Source organism: Haemaphysalis longicornis, unplaced genomic scaffold (genome assembly GCF_048455015.1).
Source record: "Haemaphysalis longicornis isolate Haplotype H1 unplaced genomic scaffold, Haemaphysalis longicornis Haplotype H1 scaffold_7, whole genome shotgun sequence".
Taxonomy (NCBI): domain Eukaryota; kingdom Metazoa; phylum Arthropoda; class Arachnida; order Ixodida; family Ixodidae; genus Haemaphysalis; species Haemaphysalis longicornis.
In genome coordinates this window covers 60,041,162-60,062,606 of record NW_027526422.1, presented here as the reverse complement: position 1 = coordinate 60,062,606, position 21,445 = coordinate 60,041,162, and the positions used below count along the sequence as shown (strand labels likewise).

Here is a 21,445-nt window from a genome sequence, read left to right as displayed (position 1 = left end):
AATTTTCAAAATACTCCGGCATTTAGCACAACTTATAAATCTGGAGGTTTTTTTCCTGTTGTTCTTTGCACTACGAAATCACAAGCACAACTTACACACAGATGCTTCAAGGGAGGCAGAAAACAGTGAGGTTCATGACAGAGTAGCTTGTTAACCAGTACTGGTACTGGCTGAATATAGACTTGAAAGTTACACATTTTTCAATACAAAACTTTCAATAAACCATAAAAAGCCACCTCTTAGGACCTGTAGCATTTAGCAAAGGTTTCAACGCAATGTTTGTAAAGACTTCCATAACGAGAGTTTCTCAGCTCTCACAAAGTAGCAAATAACCACTGCGAATGATTGGCCATGATTTGGGGCAATAGAAAGCCAACATATTAGGTGAGAAAAAGTAACTGCTATATAAATGATAACGGTTAGATAAATTTATGCAACAGATTTGTTGTAATCATTGTACATGACAAGGTGAAAAAGAAAAGAGACATGGGGTTGATCAACAATGAAACTGTCCTGTGGCAATACAGCTAAGCACTTGCCAAATCACTTTTCAGGTGCCTTACTAACGCAAGAATGCACAAAATAAAAGAAATGCGGCGTAACAAGAAGTCATCACTAGAGTCCGGACTGCCAGTAAGGACCACGGCATTCCGGACTAAGGATGCCTGTAACAGGGCTGGTGACCCTGTCATCTGGCACCAAACTTGCTCGTTTTGATAAAACTTTTATACTTCCTCTTGCTCGTACGAACATAATGAGTAACAGAACGCCAAGCCAAAGAGAAGTCTCTGGACAGAAAAGCGGTAATAATGAACACACCATTAACATCCTGCTGCACAAGCTTTATCCTTTTTTCTTTCTTCCAAAAGATCAAGGACAAAAACACGACCCTCAAAAAAACAAGCAAACAGCCCAGCACCTGGCCAAGAAGTGAAATCTCAGTGCAAACTAGGGGGTTGATATGTCGTAAATGCAAGTAAACAGTGTAAGCATCACCTCATTTTATGCAGGTGAAACCTTGCAGGGATGACAGTTGCACGCAAGCCTAAAAATGTCATCACCTGCACAGAGCCATAGTGGCAACATGCTAAATTCGAGTCAGTCAGGATAGTGAAGTATGGCCACAATAGCCTCCTCGGCAGCTTCAATGTTGGCTATCTTGAGGGTGAGTGAAGAGGGAAGGCTGCCCTTGGAGTCAACAAAAGCAATGTGCTGGGCTGGTAGAGTACTCAGAACGTGTCTGAGCAGGAGTCATACTTGCAGCATAGGTAAATGGCACGAGCTTATTGGTGGCCTTGGTGATGAATGGGATGCACATGATTGATGGATGGGTGAAGCAGTTATCTGCCGGCAGCCGTTGGAAGGGATGCAATTATGAAGGAATGATGGGCCGGACTGCACAGGGAGTCCCGAGCCTGACGTCATGGTTTCAGCCCACACACTGTGATGAGAAGGAATCAAGACTACAATGCATGCCTATAAACATAAGACGAATGCCGACGATGAAAGCACGTGGTGCCAAGGTCGTTGACGTCAGCGCTCGAGCTGAGAACATGAGCTCGGGCAAGGCGCCAGCCAATGAGAAGGTGCCAGCTACAGTGGCCAGCAGAGTAGGCGATCCCGTGGTGAACAGGGAGATGGCTGTGAAGTGAGACCGGAACGCTAGTGGCTGGGAGCCCTGATTCGGGCCACATCCAAGAGGTCCTTCACAAAGGAAAACCTGACACGCTCTCCGGCAAGCAAGTGGTTTCGTCGGACATCGGCAGAAGGCAGCAACGTTCCAAGAGAGCTGCGTTGGGTGTTTGGCAACTGGAGCTCAGAGCACGTTGCACAACCATCAGCTACAAGATGTCACGCCATGACTGCGCCCAAGGGAAGTGAGGTGCGACGGACCCATGACGGTGACAACCATGTACTTTCTTTCTTTTAGTAAGCGTGGCCGAGGCCCGGCCACGCTTACTTTTTGTTATTCTTTCATCTCTGTATCCGCATTTTTTGCGTGTATTTTAACTGCTTTTGAGCAGTAGAACTTAGTCTCGTTGAAAGTTTATAATTCTCCTATTCATTATGGTCCCAAACCTGATAACACTCAATATATACTCAGAAGACCGGATGGAGCTTAGCTACGGCACGATAAAAGTGATAACGCAAAGGACTATATACATAAATGTAGAGGAAAATGCAGCTCTACATTTGTTTGAGGCAGGCATTCAAAGCAGTCCAGACAAGCAGAGGTGGGCTGCTGCTATGGTTGGTCGATGGGCGGTAACAGTTTGTCCGCGGGATTGACGAGCTCTGTAGGCAGGGAAGCTCAACATTGGGATGACGGTCCCCCGGTGAGGGACAAGGCGGGGGTTAATGGCTAGCAGCAGGAAAGCATAGGCCTACCCCGGAACAAGGCCTCGCTGTACATGCTCTGCACCACCGATACACCCCTCGCTTGTCAGGCAGACACCGGGCTTGCCTGGCAGCATCGGAGATGTTCGTCAGGCCTACGTCGCAATGGGTGGTAAGCCTGGTGGTACGGTGGTAAGCTAACGCCTGTTACCCCAGTGAGTAACGGTCCAGCGGTCTCCACAGTCTCGTACTCCCTCTGCGCACGGGTGTCGATCTGAGTGTGGCAGCGTCGGGTGCTGCCTGTGCCACTCTCGCGCCATCCGAAAGGTCTGTAGCGGCCTGCCTTGCAGGTGGCACCGAACTTGCGAGTGGCACTAAAGTGGCACGAGTAGCATCAGCCCTTGGTGCTTCACTGGCAGCAGCTGGTGTAGTTGTTGGCTCCCCTGCCTGCTGGCTTCCTGAAAGGGTGGCATCCGGCGGATTCCGTTCTTTGTTCGCCAGGCCAGGTACTTTGCGCTGGTGAAAGCGGGACTGTTGTTGGACACAATGATGTCTGGAAACCCCTGGGCTGTGAAGACTTGCCGCAGCACCGCAGCGGTTGCTCCTGCCAATGGAGTAATGACTGGCAGTACCTCCACCCACTTCGGGAAGACATCCACCACTGCCAGAAACTAGTGGCCTTTGAAGGAGCCCCCGAAATCCATGTGCAGGCAGGACCAGGGTCTTTCTGGGAATGGCCAGGGGGTGATCTCCACACGACGCGAGGTCCGCTGGTTCTCCTGGCAGATTCGGCAGCTCTGCACCATGCGAGCAGTGTCCTGGTCCAGGCCAGGCCACCAAAAAATGAAACCGGGCCACCATCTTGGTTTCCACACCGGGATGACCTGTGTGCAGCAACTGCAAGACCCTTGACTGCAGGCTCTGTGCAATCCCCATCCTGGAACCGCACAGCAGGCAGCCCTGCTGCAGGCTCAGTTCAGCAGCCTTGTGGCTGTACGTCCTCTCCACCAACTCCTCCCCTTCGGACACCGCCTCGCTACACCACCTCAGGATCTCGGCTGGTCGCCTGGGACACCGCAGATCTGGACAGCACTTCCAAGTATGAGTGCTCTAGCATGAACACTTCAGCAGGCTCAGGAACCGCAGCAGGCACCTCCGGCAGGGGCAGTTGGCTCAGGGTGTCAGCAGGTGCCAGGTCCTTTACCGGGTAGGTAGACCAGCTGGTAGTTGTAGGCTGCAAGCCTTAAGGCCCAGCGCACCAACCGAGGTGATGCCTGCCTTGGAACTGCCTTGTCAGGCCCCAGCAGTCCCAGCAGCGGCCTGTGGATAGTGACCGCCTCGAATTTCCAGCCCCACAGGTACTGGTGGAACTGCTCGACCCCGAATATGAAGGCCATGCCTTCCTTGTCCAGCTGGCTGTACCGCTGTTCTGCAGTATGAAGGCAACGGGACGCAAATGACACAGGGCGTTCCTGGCCATTCTTCTCCCGGTGTGCAAGGACGGCTCCCACGCCATAGGGCGACACATCTACGGTTAGGACGACAGGTTTGGCCAGATCAAAGTGTACCAGCACCGGAGCCTTGGTGATGAGCTCCTTGCTGTGCCGGAAGGCCACATCCTGTTCCTTCTTCCAGGCCCACTGCCGTCCGTCTCGAAGCAGACGATGGCGCGACTGTAGATGCAACTACAGCTCCTGCAGGAAACTCCTGTAGAGGTTGATGAGGCTGAGGTAGCTCTGCAGCTCCTTCTTGTTCTGGGGTTTGGGCATCTTGAGCACATGAACTTGCCTGTGAAACCAGGTAGTCAACACTGGGGGCCAGGAAAATGCACTTTTAGTTTGAGCTTCAGCCCGGCGTCCTGCAATTGTGCCAGGACGTTGTGCAGGTTCTGCAGGCGGTCCCCATCGTCTGTGCCGGTCACCAGGATATCATCCAAGTACACCATCCCATGCCTCATTCCCCTGAACAGGTTGTCCATCTCTCTCTGGAAAATGGCAGGTGCTGAGGCCACGCCGAATGGTAAGTGTGTGTACTGGAAAATCCGCAATGTTGTCAATATAGTGACATACTTCCGGGACGACTCCTGGAGCACCAGCTGCTGGTAAGCATCTCTGAGGTTGAGTTTTGTGAACTTCTGTCCCCCGAACAACACCGACCAGAGATCTTCAATCCGGTGCAGCAGGTGTCTACAATAGCGACGAGGTTGATGGTAATCTTGAAGTCCCCGCAGATCCTGACACTGCAGTCTGACATGAGGACTGGCACGATTGCAGCGGCCCACTCTGATGATTTGACTGGCACCAGGATCTCCTCTCACTGCACCCACTGCAGCTTCTGGGTGGCCCCATCCTTCAGGGCAAATGGCAGCGTGTGAGGCTTGAATAACCGTGGCCGGGCTTCCTCCAGGACATGGATGCTAGCCGCGGTGCCGGTGAATGTGCCCACCCCAGGCTGGAACAGGGAGCCGAACTCAGTCAGGAGGCTTGGGACATCTTTCACCACGTGTATTGCTTCCTGGTACTCCGGCATGTGCACACTCAATGCCTGGATCCAGCTCAGACCCAGCAGTGTAGGGGACAATCCCTTGGTCAGGTAAAGGGGCAGGGTTGCCTCCCTGTCGCCAAGGCGAACGCTGACCTGGGCCTGACCGTCGACCTGGGTGAACTGTGCAGAGTACCTGTGCAGCATTACGCCCGAAGCCTCAATGGATATGCTGGAAAGGTGCGCTTGCAGAGTTTCCCTGCCATGACTGACACGCTGGCCCATGTCCAGCTCTATAAAAATGAATTGCCTGCAGACTTCGACGGTCAGCATATACGGTGGCATAGATGACTAAACTATGCCCGTGTGCCAAAAGTCGAAAATTGTCAAGTCTTTGGCCACGACGTGGAGCCCAGCCATGGAGGAACCCGCAGCTGCTGCCGCACGTCCCCGCAGCCTACCCTTGTGCCGGCTCCCTTGGCCGTGGGCTTGCATGGAACGTGCTTTACTTAGGCTGCTGCTTCTGCCCGTTCGCCATTCCCCCTCGGCACGCCCAACCAATGTGCCCAGTTCTCCCAATACGAAGCACTCTGCTTGCGCGAACTGTCGCTGTGATGGGGGGGTGGTCACCACCGCAACGACTGCACCTGTGATACCGTGTCGCCATCTTTTTCACTGCGATTTCCATCGATGGTGAAATAGCACGTGCTATTTCGCCTGCACCCTTGGCCGCAGCATCAATTGCCAGCGCTGCCTTCACGTCGTCGTCCAGCGAGGGGCCAGGAAGCTCCAGGAGGTGCATCTGCATGGCGGGGGTCGTTTATCCCCAGACGAAACGGTCTTGGAGCAGCAAGTCAAGCTGGTCCCCGAAGGCGCAGCCACTTGCTAACCTAAAATGCACCTAATTGCTCTGTTTCGCGATACCAGTAGCAACGAGTATGCAGACGGCCCACCTTGACGTAGAGGTGAACCAAACATCACGAAGGTGGATGCCTTGCACCTGAGCACGGTGAAGTTGCAGGCTATTGGCTTGCCAGTAGGCAGGTGATGTCGTTACAGTGTACTAGAGGATAAGGTGTGTCGTGCGGGGGGGGAAACCAATGGAGAGCGCGGGCCCCTTTTGCGATGAAAAAATTGTATGGAGCACAGGCATTCCCCAGAGAACTCCTGTTGTAGCCAGCGCCACCTATAAGTTTTTCAATCAAACTGAACAGTTATTTGACGGTTTTTATAAAACTTTATACCTAGAAATGAAGAAATAAGACTATTTAGGGCATTAAATAAGGATTAATTTAACAAACAAAACTTCTGAAACCAACTGGTAAGCAACAGCCGCCAGGGGCGTTGCTTACTATACTCGGTGACAACTTAAGAACGGCACCGGAAGTTGCCGCTGTGCCTTATCACCGCAGCCGGATGTTTCTCCGCGCGGCGCAAGTAGGGCGTTACTGGGAATATTTTGAGCATGGCGTGAGCCGTTCCCGTGATTTTTTGGACTTAATATGCTTATAAACAACTCCAGTGACGACAAACAAACTGCGTGAGACAAGGCAGACGATATCATGCATTCATAGCAAACCCCTTTCAAAACGCGTGCGCACTGACGTCACGGGTCTGGCGTTTTGGCGGAGTGATACACTACATGAGGTGGTGCTGTTCTTGAGTTGTAACCGAGTATACAAGAGTTCAACAGAAATTTTCATCGGCCCCGAACGACACACCTCTCTTCCAGTACACTGTAATGTCACGTCAGTGTCTGGACAGTGAGCATCAACACAAACAATGCCCAGCAGATGCTTGATATAGGGAGAAATTTTCAGTTATATGGCTGGGTGATTGAGTCATTGTCACTGAGCATAAACGTATGGTCTTTGCCGCTGTGTTGGCAACCAACAGATTTTGGTGATTTTGGTTTGTAGACTGATTGAACATAAGGCATGAGTAGATAGACTGTTTCTAGGGTTTGTGCAATAGCATTGGCGATACACTTGGCAAAACCACCTCCGTGGCAGACACAATACATGATCGTGTACTCATCGTGCCAGTGACTGAAAACTTGGCGGTACAGTGCACACAATTAAAACGCATGGGAATGGCAATGGTGGGTGCGGCAGTATGGGCTGCAAGCAGGTTCTTGATGGGAAGCTAGGCCTTCCCACATTTTCGTAATTGGACAGCGCCAGTCTAGAGACCTGTTTTTGGGAAGTATGGCTGCTATTATCATCGAAGTGCATGATTTTGGATGTGTCAGTGTTAATTATGGAGGCTAGGTCAGTGGGCACTAGCACGGGAGCAGCTTTGGTGGTCTTGGCTCGGTTGCCATTGAGCACTCAGGTTGACGAAAGGCTTCTACGTTTCGTAGATTACTTCACAAAGATGATGCGCACGTTTGTGCTAAGGTGGTGAACACAGGTCTGTCTCGGAAGTGAGCAAAAAAGGGAGCTAACATGAAACTAGACTGCGAAGGGCCCCTAGTAACCCTGTCTCAATACGAGATTTTTTTTTTAGCGGGAGATTTTTTTTTTAGCGGGCACTACAAGGCGGTTGGGTTATATGCAAAAATAGGGTATTTTTTGACAGGTGTTAAATTGGCTTGGAGCCAAAGGCTTCCATTCCCCATAAACACTTGTACTGCAAATGTTGACAGCCACTTCTCCACCTTACAGCAGTCGAACAATTGGGCCAGCTGTGATATAACATCTTAGAACATGTGGGGCACCTCAATGAACCAATGCAAAGGTCCTATCATCTTTATTAGGAAGAGTAGCCACTTAAAGTAACACCTACTGCAACACTTAGGAAACCAGACACTTCCACATTTACGCAAGCGGGCATTTATTTCGTGTAGTACAGATATGACTTGTCCCAACTGCAATATGCTACCACTTTTGTAATGAAGCAGACAGAAGGCATATCAGGGGCCCACTTTTTTATATGCAGAGTGTTACATTGATAAATGGAAGTCTAAATTTTTTTTCCTGGGTGAACCACTGCTCCAATCGCGCTCAAACTTCACACAAAGGTCACATTTTGTGACCTAATTTGTTTGACATTGGAAACAATGACGGCACTTACCTGTTTACTCTGAAAATAAATAAAAGATTTCACCTAGGCTATGGAAAATGGCGGCCGATTTGGACATGCAAGCTCATCTTGGAACAACGGCGCCACCTGGGATATGCAAAACGAAACGCGAGATGCCGATTCATAGTGCAAAGGAGCCAAATGAGGCTGCCGACGATCAGAAAACCTCTTTTGTCGATAGTTTATGATGTCCACAAATAGTATTCCTGCGGTTCCTTGTAGTAATACCAGTCACCAGGTTTCAGATCATCTGACGTCTGCTGCCCGCTTTCCAAAATAAGGCTTACGATTCTTTGTTCACGTTTATTGCTTTGTTCTCGTTTTACTTTTGTTATTCTGTGCGTTTGTGTCTGTGCGTGACATGGCCTCATGGGATCACTAATTGCAGATGAATGAGCTGCCTTTTCGTCTGCAGTGGATGATCTCATAAAGACACATTACAAGCACAGACACGTACAGACAGAACAAAAAAAAAAAGAGAACAAAACAAACGTGAACAGAATCGTGAGTCTCATTTTGTAAAATGGGGTAACTTGGCACAGCAGACGACAGACGATCTGAAACCAGATGACTGGTATTGACAACGACGAACCGAGGGAACACTTTGATTCGTATGAGCTCTTTCGTAACTATTTGTGGCCATCATGAACTATCAACAAAAGAGGTTTTTCTGATAGTCTGCAGCTTTATTTGGCTCCTTTCTACCATTAATCACCATTGCTTCTTTTATTTTGCAATAACCCAGGTGGCGCCATCGTTTCACGATCAGCTTACACGTTCAAATTGGCTGCCATTTTCTCATAGGCAAAAATAGCTTTTATTGATTTTCAGATCAAACAGGTAATTGCCGCCTTTGTTTACGGTGTTAAACAACATAGGCCACAAAATGTGACCTTTGAGCAAAGTTGCGCAAACAGAGCAACGGTTCGCTCAGAAATTTTTTTTAAAGACTTCCATTTATAGATGTAACACACTACACATAAAGCTATCTGAATAGTAAAGCTATCAAAGATGTTTTGCCAAGCCTGAAATCACTAGAATAGTCCTTTTAGAACATCATGCCCTGCTCGGTCAATATGAATAGGACTCAAAATGCGATAAAACTGTCAGGTGCAGTACAGTAACATGCAATAAAAAGAAATAGGTTAAAAAGGTGGGACACATAGCAATAGTAACTAGTGAAAAAGAGAGGCAGTAAAAATTCATAACACCCAAAAACCAAAACCAACACTCAAATTCGACTTCAAATCTTGCTTTCTAGTGACTGACCACAGGGCCTGAAGGCAAATGCATGCTCCTCTGCTCCAATGGTGGCCTGGGAGGAACTATCTTCACAAATGAGCATTTGAGAGGCTGGTAGTCAATGTGCGGATTTGGTGCCTAAAGGTTTTCACCAGCCTTATTTACGTGTACAGGTACACTTATGCTAGCAAAGATATTTTTAAGGGTGAAAGGTCCAACAGAAGCACACAAAAAAAAACATTGCAGATATGCAAGTGCTCAGTGTTATGTTTATAACAAAAAAATTCCAGTTTAGTATTTTCCCCTGCAGAAATTTCATCAATAACAATTGCACCACACCACGCCACAAACGGCATGTTTGATAAATAGGCAGGTTGCTCTTTCAATACTGTAAATTTCTTGCGTGTGAACTCTGCAGCAGTGGTTGTAATAGCAATTAAGAGATTACACAATTAATTTTACATAAATGTATTTACCTTTTATATGTAATGCCACTGAAGAGCAGAATGAAGTGCAAAAATTCTATCACAGTTTTTATTAGGGCTGCGGCACCTCCACATATGTCTTACCAGAATGTGGCCTTAGTCCCTGTATGCATGCTTACAAAAATTTTCACATTTGAGACCCACAGAAAATGCTGCCCTTTAATTTCTTTTTTAGACAGTTAAATTCCACACGTGAAAAAAAGATACACTACTTCATGCTTCACGGCGCTGTGCAGTTCTCTCGTGGAATTAAAGGCCAACCGCACTCAAAATTTCTTTGAAACGTTATTTCCATATATAGCAGTCCGCCTAAAAAACTGCAAGATACAAAACATGACAGCTGAAATATGCATATCCACGGCGTAAACGACCACCAAAAATCAGAGATCTCCAAACTGAAATTCAGAAGAGGGCAGCCATTACGACGATTACAAATAATAATACAGAAAAATATTCCAGCTGGCCCAGCTGGTAATCGAGCGGCCGCATGTGGTCGGCCGCCGAGAACAAACCTGCACACAACGCTTCACCCTCGCCGCATTCCTAAGGGAAGCGCACCCAGCGGAGCTTGATCGCCTCGACTGGTTCTCCAGCTGGCCGTAGGAAAAAGTGCAGGGCCAGCTGCAATGTCACTTCCGCTTCATGGCTGTTTGCATAATTCGCCGCCAGGTGCAGCGCCACCTGCAGCAAAGCTATTTTAAACGTCTCTAATTAAAAATGTATTTCATGGGGCTACCAGTCACGTCCCAGTTACTTTTGGGGGTACATACAGTATGTTCAAAGTAAATCTGGCCGAAGCGAAAGTTGGGTGCGGTTGGCCTTTAACTGCAGAGGTAATACACCTGCACTGTGAGTTGCTACAAAAGCGAATTCTCTGAAAGGTCGTATTCCTATCAAAGTTTCTGCAGTAAATTGCGGACCTATTTTTCATTTTCTGGTCAATGGCAGCAAGTGCCCTATAGCAGGTAACTTAAATAGTAAAACATTACAAGCCTCTCGGCAAAATGTATTCCACACAACTGAATGGGATGCAGTTCAGTTGAACGCATCATTGCACTAAAAATTCTAAAATGCTATTACATGTTTATCATCATGTCAGCAAGATGTCTGTAGAGCCAATAGCTTCACGTGCACACATCTTCGAGGGGATCGGGTGATGGAATGTAAAAAGCAGGTTATTACGAACACTAACAAACACAAAACTCAGCAGTCTTATTTACAACCAAAGCACTGATGGCACACATTAGAGAGATGGGCCAAGTTAAACACAAACGGGCCACATTTTGAAGACCACTTCAACACTTGTCAGCATCATTTTCTACATAAAAGAACATTTTGTAAAAACACCTAAAATCCATCTGCAAGAATTGTTCTGTATGTTACCAGAACAACTTAAAAGACTTTACTATAACACTTCCCCAAGTGTTTTACCAAAAATCGCTGGCTATTTTAACCTAGGTTAGTTTTGAATTTATTAACTTAGACAAATTCAAATATTTATAAGGGCATAATGCCTAACCTACATATTCCAATCTTGCTCCACTAAATTTTTTGGTCAACTCGGCAAAATTATAGTGGTCCCAGCCCGGTCGTTCCCCAAATTTCTCGTAAAAAGATCTCCCGAAGCAGTTTAGGCTAGATATACTAAATGCAATTTTCCCACAGCCAACCTTGTACCAGAGTGTCTGCTGTCTTTCAAAGTTCACTGCAACTAGCTGCGGAATTTTTTAAAATGAACAGGTACTATGCTCTTTGTTATATGTAATTATACAGGAAGCTCGCGGATGGACACATTTACACCAAAGGGCAATTGCTGTTCCATGTGTCAAGCTTCTGTCCACTCTCTGTACAAGACTTGCTGGGTCCATGCAGTCTTTTGCACTTTTTTTGCATGCTTACATGTACACCAAAAAAACTGTCACTCCTTAACATTCGAATTATATCTTACATGCCACCTATCTTTTGACCAATACGCAACTGACCAGATGCAAGCATTTATGCCAGTCTTCCATGGCAAAACCGTGCAGCCATTTGCTCTTTGGTAGCAGCTGCCCTGGTTGTTTGATACCGAGACTTGCCATGCAGCAAGCAGATGGACGTCCAGGGGCAGCATACTGGTAGAGCTACAAGGAAAGAAACAAACATGTGTTCAATAAAGGGCAACGCGACAACAAAAAAGCAAGAACTTACTTACCCTTGAATATTCCAGGTTGAAAAGATGTGGCTGCTAACAAGGCCATTCATTCTGCTTGAACAAATAAAACCATGGGCACTGGCGGAAGCAGTTAAGTGCGGAGCACTTCAGGGACCCAGGTTGTTGTCGTAGCTTGCCCAGGGTCATGGCGACAGAGGCTCCGTAACAGAGGCTCCGTAAAGAAGACCGCTTTCCCTGGTCTGGATCAAACCTTGGTCTCTCACGTTGGAAAGTTAATGCTTAAAGCTAATGCTTATTATCCCAGTGAGGATGCTTCTTCGGCTTCTTGTTCGATCTGCTGCATGTTCACGCCGCTCTGCAAATTGGTTTCTTCCGTGCCAACGCTTCCCTTGCCGTCAATTTTGGGATTCAAACACCGATTTCATCCTCCTGCACTTCTGGACACCGTAAATTCAGCAACAGCAAGTCCCTTTTCTCGCTTTTTGGCCCATTTCCTCATCTACGTCATTAAGCCTAACGTGATCCTGGGCTGCCCATATAGTGGCGGCCAGGGCGCGAGCCCTTTTGCCTTCTTCGAACACCTGTCCTAGCGCCGGCTCTCTCCTCACGAAGATGGGCGACAACTGGGTCACAGTCTCCTATAGACAAGAGAAAGATGCCACCAGCTCTACAATTATCGCAAAGTTAACCGACAGAACACACATAATCTGTCCCACGCGGAGTTCTCGCCAATGCCGTCATGAATGCTGCGGGACTAAACTCGGCGGAACGACGTGACACCTACTTCAAGCCTCGCCCCAAACAGAACCTGACGGTGATTGACACCTACCGCAAGCCCGCCAAGGATAAAATTATAGCCATCAAGCGTCTCTAGAAGACAGCCCACATCCGTTTTCGGCTTACACTGCCACGCCCGAGAACTCTTGCAAGGGTGTCGTACATGGAATCTGCTGAAACAACTGAACAAGAGTTGCGGCAACACCTGGAATCAGAACAAGCCCGCATTCTGTTTGCCCTTTCTATGGGTCGGTCCAAGACCATTCTTGTCACATTTGACGGCCTCAGGGTGCCCAGTGCGTGCTATTTCACCGTACCGCCATGTACTGCTATCCTCATCGCCCGAGAAGCATGCTATGCCTGAATTGCGTGGTTATCGGACACAAATCCCAGGTATGCCCCAAAAAAGGCATTACTGTGGCCTGTCCCAACTGCAGAGGCATCTTTGCAGCCAACCCGGGGCTGGAGGTGGCCCACTCTTGCAAGACACACTGCTAAGGTGAACATCCTGCTACAGACCACAACTGCAAAGTGAGAACTGCCGCGGATGAGAATGCAAGAAGACTGGCAAACACACGTCGAAAGCACCTTGTTGCCGCTAATAACGCCCGCGAGAGAGAAGATAAACCAGCCCAGACTCATGAATTTTCGGGACAATGGCTCAAGCATCCCCCGGACTCTTGGCAAAGCCCTAGCCTTTCGCGCAGGAACATAAAGCCTGACGCACAAGAACCTCGCCTGCCATGACGTGTCCAACTGCAACAGCCACCAGGAGGTGCAGCCAGCGGTAACTTTCAGGGAACTGCGGTTGATCAATCAGTGAGACCCCCCCCGAGGGGTCCCATCTCAAACAAGCCGAGACGAGCACTGGTGCAGCATCCAAAGGAAATACGGGTACCCCCCACCAGACCATCACTAATGACGGCGCCGCATTGGTTGCAAGAGTCTGGTGCCGGATTTGAGGTGAGCGAGCCACTCCGTCCTTACTCCGCTCCCCTACAGGGCAAGAACCTAAACAAACAAAAAACACATCCCACCAAAACATACAAGCAAGCATTAGGACTAGACAGACTCGCACCTTTTATCGATTATTGAGCCAGTCTAAGAAACCAACCAATGTGTACCGCCACCCATTCAAATGGAAACTGATGCTGCTAGCGGATCGCCCGTCACCCCCATAAGCAATGTTTTCACCATGCTCCAAGAACTACGCTCTGAAATGAACGCTGTAAAGGAGGAGCAGTTACGCACAATCGAGGCAATTATAGAGGCAACCCACCGTCGCCTAATTGAGACTACAATAGACACCATTGCACTGCACGCAATAGATACTGTAGTCGCCAGGCTCTCCGAACGCTTCAAAGAACACAAGTGACATTGAGTCCCGTATAGGTATCATGCCTAAAAGATGAGCCATAGAATTATCTCCACCAGAAGCCAGTCACTCACCCAATGATGAGTGACCAGGACTGTGTGACCGATACACAGCAAAGTGTGCAAGGAGCTACGCCCATGACAACAGCACGTCCAGGTTCCCACCCGAATGATCTCTCAGTACCACGACAGCCCCTCCCTAGACCAACCCTGACCATACTGCAATGGAACTGTCATCGCCTCAAGCGTAAAACGAATCTGCTGGCAAAATATTTGGATACATTAAAGAAAAAACCACAAATTATGCTCCTGCAAGAAACACAGGGGGAATATGGACTCTCAGGTTATGAAACCTTCTCCCAAAAGAGTATCGTACAAAAGACGAAGAAAGTCAATTGGGAGGAAAAAAGCACCCCAAGAATGTGTGCCACGCTGGTTCACAAATCCCTGGCAGCCATTCAGCATGATTCAACGCATTACAACAACTAAGAGCATGTCAACGTAGAAGTACATCCAGGATTTTCAGATCACCATGTAATCCAAGTTAACACTCATTGGCTCCCGGGAGGACCGCATGACAGCCCCAACAATTGGCTTCATGGGTTGCTACAGAAGCATACAGACAGACGTAGTCATTGCAGGTGATTTTAACAGCCCGCACGTAGCCTGGCGCTACGCCTCAACATCAAAACCTGGGCGGCTCTTAGAACATGCCATGAAACAGCACCAAAGGACTCTTGTGAATGACCTAATGCTGCCCACCAGATCCGGGAACAGTGTACAGGACTAATCCCGACCTTACTTGGCACAAGAGGGTGTGAGAGGGAGAGAGAGAGAGAGAGAGAGAGAGAGAGAGAGAGAGAGAGAGAGAGAGAGAGAGAGAGAATGCTCTTTAATGTGCACTGGTGAGGTCAGCCCTGCTAGGGACGTTGATGAGTGGTAAATATTAGACATGGGGTACAGCAGGAAGAAGACAAACAAGAGACGTTAAAAAAAAAGAAAAATGTGAATGCTGGCAGCAGAGTCCGAACATAAAAATACAAATTAAAAGAAAATTGTTCATGGAAACGCTGAAACAAAATGAAAAGTAAACGACGCGAAAAAAGATGAGTAACAACACCAACCCAAGAAAAATAAATAGATGAACGCCACAGTGATGATGAATGCCACAGTGCGATGAATGCCACAGTGCGAAAGAGTAGATATCGTGACACACTTGCTCTGTCTGTGATCTAGAGAAATTTGTCTAGTTCAGTGTCTCGTAGGAACTGAGTAGAACTTTTGTACTTAAGGTACTGTCGCACTATTGGCCCAGGGCCCAAGAAAATGGCGAAGTTCCAGACTGCCTCCATGGCGTACACGAGAGAGGGAGCTCGCTGCAGTTTTTCGCACAGCAGCGTATCGAGGGCAGACACACAGCAAGTGATCTACAGTCTCACACACAGCCCAAGTCCAGCACAGGGGAGAATCGTCCCAACCTATCTTGAACTTAAAACTCCAAGTAAACGCTACATTCAGGCGCAGTCGGTGCAACACTCCTTCACACCGCTTGTTGATGCTGTGTGGAAAGCGGAAGTTACAGTGCGGGTCAATAGCGTGCAGCGGTGGATACCTGTGGTGAGGGTCCTGCCACTCCGACATTTGTGCAGTCCATCCACCTGCGAGGAAAGGGCGTTGCTGTCCTCTCGGGAGAAAGGAAGCTTGGTTGTGTTGCTCATAAAGTGGTCTGCGCTGGCGGCTGCATCATATCTAATATTGCCTTGTATGCCCGAGTGACCAGGCAGCCACTGAAGAATGATGTCATGACTTTCGAGCACTGCCATTATGTGAATTTCGCCAATTTCACATACAAGCTGACTGTGGTTGTTGTGAAGCTTTCGGAGGGCTTGTAAGGCACTGTGCGAGTCGAGGAATATTACCCATTGTTGGGCATGATGTCCGCAGGTGTAGTGAAGTGCAGCCCTTACAGCTGCCAGTTCGGTAGCAGTCGTCGGTGGAGGATGTTTCGTCGCCAAGTTTTCTTTCGATAGTGCACCGGGCTGACGGGATCCACACGCCGATGGCGGATGAGTCCGGGCAAACCAAGCCATCTGCATAAACATGTGTGTAGCCTTCAAAGGTACTGGAGATATACTCGAGTGTGAAGAACTTGAGCACGGCCACGGGCATGGCAGACTTTTTGCTGATTCCGGGTATTGTCATGCAAATTTTCCATGGTGCCAGTATCCACGGTGCTGCTATCGACTTTTGAGGTCTTTGAAACTTCACCGGAAGCAGGCGTCTAACATGCTGTGCTGAGATGTCTGCCAAAGGATGCGTATGACACCGAGTCAAATGGCGGAAAGACGTTCGAAGCACCTCTTGGCGTTGTAGCACTGTGGCGGAAAAGCACCGAGCTTCGCACAGAGTTCCAACCGTCGATGTGCATTTAGGCAGACCCAAGCAGGAGCGCATAGCTTTTGCCAGCACTGAGTCTATGACCTTCAGGCTTGTAGGCGATAGCTGATGTAGGGCCAGCAGGCTGTAACGCAAGAGGCCGACAAAAAGGGCTTTATATAGGCAAAAGAGGGTGGACACAGAGCTGCCCCACAAATTTCCACTGAGCATATGCAGAATGCACACAAAACACAGAAGTCACTCCTTCAGTCGCCAAATATGTGGGGCCCATTAAATTGAGCGGTCAAACGTCACTCCGAGAAACTTGTGGGACTTGACATAAGGTATTGGAGTACCTTCTACGGTGAGTGCATAATGTGAAACATCGCGCCGCGTGAATGCTATCACAGCACACTTCTCAGGGGAAAATATGAGACCACAGCATCCGAGATATTTCCTCATCTTCAGAATTGCCTTCTGGAGGGTGGCGCGAATGTTTCGACGGTTCCCGACTGAAGCCCAGATGCAGATGTCTGTGTAGAGTGAAATGTTAACATCTTTGGGCAGGACTGTTGGGAGCCATATGAGACATGCTAAAAAGCGTCGGGCTCAAGACGCCACCCTGAGGAACTCCTTGCGTGACGGGATGTTTGGCCGTTTCGCCATCACTGGTGGCCACGTAGACGTACCGGTCTTGCAAGTACTAGTCACATAGCCACTGGAACATGCGTCCTCGAAGCCCTATGCATGTCATCTCTCTTCGGATGGCTTCATGTGCGACGCTGTCGAATGCTGCTTTGATGTCAGAGAATACAGCTATAGTGATGTTTCCGGCTGATTTTTGCCGGGTAATATCTGACACCAAGGAAAGGATGTTGTCTACGCTACTACGTCCTCTCCTTAATCCAGACATTTGCAATGGATAAATGTCTCAATTCTCCAGGACCCAAACAAGCTGTTCCAGCCCCATCTTCTCCATTACCTTGCCAATACAACTTAGTAGTGCAATTGGCTGATACGAGTCTATATCCGTTGCTGGTTTCCCTGGTTTGAGAATCGCCACGATCCGGGCAATCTTCCAGCAGGCCTCAAGACACCCAAGGCTGAGAATGGGTGAAGTGGGCTTGGTGGTGCTCTCAAGGTGCGAAACATTTTTCCAGATACGCGCGAGTGGTTTGCGGGGATCCAGTCGAGAGCAGAACTGACTCCAGCGCTGTCTGGCGAGCTTACGAATGTGTTTTTGGATGTGTTTCTGCGCCCATGTAGCGTCTCGAATATCATCCGGAGACGCTGTTTTTCGTGCTCGCCGCTCTGCTCTCCTGCGAACTGCCCGAAGTCGCTCGATGTCTACTGCTGATGCCTCCTGGGGGAGCAAACGGCGCCTTTCAGATGCAGCTCTCGCGTTCGGAACAGCGTCAGCAAACTTCTTGTGCGTGCTAAGAGTGGCACTGCTGTCCTCCAGAAAATCTCTGAACTTCTCCCAATTTGTGTCGTGCACCCTGAGTTTTTGTGGACGTCCACAGGTTCCTTTGATGCTTGTATATGTGGGCAAATGGTCACTTCCAAAGCTTTCTACGCCAACAAACCACGACGCAGATAACAGCAGGGATGTAGATATCAGCGTCACATTCAAGGCACTCGATGTTTTACCACGGACAAATGTGGCGCTGCCAGTGTTTAAGATGTCCAATCCAGGGGGACAAGAAGAAATCTTATGGAGCAACACCTTAAAAACTTTAGGCAGCGATCACTGCGTACTTCTTGCGGATTTATACCTGGGAATGACAGCAAAGAGGAATACAACCAAAATAAAACACACTGACTTGGATAAATTCCGAGAGACCATAGGAAACACACAGACAGCAAACCTTTCTTATTGCGACTGGACCCAACTGGTCCTAGAGGCTCCCAAAAAGCACACTACAACTTGCCCTGATGAATTCAAGGAGGCCGTTCCAGACTGGCACTTGTTAAACCTTCTAGCAAAGCAAAAGCAAAAGAAACTAAATAAGAAGTGCAGCAGGAATAAAAGAGAAAAACTCAAAAAGATTGTGCAAAACATTACAGAGGATATGGTACACTCCGCAAATGCACTGGCCTAGAAACAGTGGATGGATTTCTGCCACACCAAAATCAACAAATCACTGGACACGAAGCAAGCGCGGCAAATTTTGCGTGGTCTGCTGGGACAGGCCAGACCTAGGCACACAACAAAGATCCAGATGGCCATGGGGCTTTCAGACGAAGACTTCGCTAAGGAGTCCCACTGAATGATACATCGTGACAGCTACAAGCTAGAAACTCTTCTGATTACATTCCCACTCCTAAAGAATCACTGGAGGAAGATATCAATGCACCGTTCTCCAAGCAAGAATTGGACAACTGCCTAAGTAAAATAAAGAAAAATGCAGCCCAGGGAAAGGACCAAATCACGTGTAAACGCATCAAAAACTTGCCAGAAAACGCCATAAATGAACTACTTTGGTACATAAACAAAGCATGGATATCCGGCGTACGTCCTAAAGAATGGAAAGAGACAATAATGACACCCACACCAAAACCAGGAAAACTATCCAATTGCCTTGAGCATCTCCGCCCAATATCATCATTCATGATCATTCTAGAGCACCTCAGTACTGCACCAAGACATGACAGGATTTAGGCGGCACATGTCGACTCAAGACTGCATGCTCCGCCTCAAGCACGATGTTTACGACTCCCCTAGCAGCGCACAACTAAGGACAATTGCCTCAATATCTACAAGGCATTCGACAATGCAAGCCATAAAGCCATCTTGGAAAAGCTTGAAAGCATCCAATGCGGTGAGCGATTGCATAATTACATACGGAACATTTTAAGCGACCGAACCACGGAGATTCTTGTAGACGGCCACTTGGTAGGCCCTTTCAAATCAAGTAAAGGAGTACCGCAAGGCCCTTTCCTCAACTCGTTTTAACATAGTCCTCAAAGACCTGCCCGCCAACGTTCACTTCAACATATATGCTGATGATCTGACTTGGTGCTGTCAGGACTCCCACGGGCACCAGGAGCACCAACTGCAGGAAGCGATTGATGTCGTCACTGCATACATGAAAGACGGTCTCAGCTGCTCCCCTTCTAAGAACGAAACATCGTCGTGGAGGATGGTCCAGCCAGCCGCTCTGACCATGGTCACAATATGATCAAATTAATACTACCGTAAAATTCCAAGCAAGCGCCCCCCCACCACTTCAGTGCTAATTTCAAATTTCCGCGCCATTCCGAGAAAGCGCCCCCCCCCTCCCTCCACGCAGTTATCACGCACCACGTGCAGGAACCCACGTGCAGGCAACACTGGCTTGCTGGAGCCAGTCTAAGAATCCAATCCAATCTGCTTCAACCGAACGCTACACGCCATTTGTTTCTTTGTTTTGGCGGTGGTAGGTCATGCATTCCTACACAGTTGCAAAGAAAATCGAGGTGATCCGATGGCACCGAGAGCACGGGAAAAACGTGCACCAGACCTCTCGACAGTTCAAGCTCGACCGAAAGCGCATACGTGAATAGGTGAAGAATTTCGACAATCTCCTGCAGCAAAACTTCGGAAAAGCAAAACTTTGATGGAAGCTAAGCAACGGCGCCCCAGTGTTCAGCGAGTACGTGGACGATACGCTGTTCGAGTTCTTAGAGCGCGAAAGAAGCGCGGGACACGCCGTTAGCAACTGGCTGCTGTCTGAAGAGGCTGTGAAAATAGCAAACAGCATGCAGTTAGGTAACTTTGTAGCTTCCAGCCACTACATAAGCAGGTTTGGAAGCAGCGGTTCGGCGTTGCAATGTGCCACGCCATGAACGAGAGCCAGAGGACGCCCGAGGAATCTGCGGAGGCATTAAGCGCCTTCCGGACTTCCGTGAACTTCCTGCGATGGCGAAATGACGTCAAAAGGCAACTTTAAGAAGCCGTCGCGGCAGCAGGTCCTTGTGGCGCGCTGCTTCAAGAGGTGCGGCATTGCAAACGCAATCGATGGCTCCGAGGACGGCGACCTGCACGGCGGGCTGGCAGATATCGAAGCCGTGGTGCCAGAAGACCGGGGCGGACTGGAAGACGAGTGCGCTGAACTGTTTTTCGCTACAGACTCTGAGGAGCCTTTCGATGGTTTCGAAAGTGACGAACAGCAGTAAGATCAAGCCGTGGCACCCGAAGACTGAGGCAGCAGAGTGCTGCAAACTTTTTCTTTTGCTGCTAAGTTTTCCAATGGTTTCCAAAGTAACTAACAGTAACATCTTTTGCGTAATAAAGTTCATCTTCCTAATGAAAGTTTAAAACCACGCGCACTGCGTTTTTTTTTTTTTCGTAAAAACAATTGTCGCCGCCATCTTGAATTTTGGTGCCGTTCCGGGAGAGCGCCCCCCCTTCACTTTGCCGGTAATTCCGCCTTGCTGAGGGGGGGCGCTTGCTCGGAATTTTACTGTAGACGGCACCACCATAGCAAGGAAAGAAGAAATTCGAGTGCTCGGCATTTGGCTTCACCAACAAGGCAAAGCAGACACTTGGGTTAAAAAAATTTCGACTAAGATCAATCGTACCACGCACATAATGAAACGGATTTCAAGCAAGCGACATGGAATAAAAGAGCATGAACTATGAATTTTCAAGGCGTTCATCATTTCCCATCATGTACATGTGGCTGATATGCACTCAGACAAATTAGAAACGCAACTGCACAAGCCTATTAGTGTTGCCCTGGGACTCCCAAATTACACCCCATTCCATGAGATTGCTACTGCCACATACTCTGGGAACAAAGTACTCGTCGCTTCCTGGTTATTAGTGATCCCGGTCATGTTGAAGCATTATCAATAGCAGATGCCATCACAAACTTCACTGACCGACGGAAACTACTCATACTGACTAAAAGCCAGGATGCGATCCACTTCTTCTGCCACAACGAAATAGCCACACACATACGCAACATCCTCGAAGTGCATCTAGCCTCCCCACCAGACCTTTCGGTTGAACTCCGCTGGATTCCAGGTCATCAAGGAATAGTACCAGGGAATGTGGCAGCTCACCAACTTGCACGCGAAACTCTCTTCCGTGAGGCTGAGCCTCCAATTGTGCTCCCGGAGGAATACGACTGCCACACCAGCCGCGTCA

General features: G+C 48.6%; 1 protein-coding gene across 1 annotated transcript in view; it reads right to left on the bottom strand.

Annotated features, from left to right (window-relative positions):
• Dna2 (DNA replication helicase/nuclease 2) overlaps nt 1-21,445 on the bottom strand; it is a 71,473-nt gene that overhangs the window by 41,486 nt on the left and 8,542 nt on the right. The window lies entirely within an intron of this gene.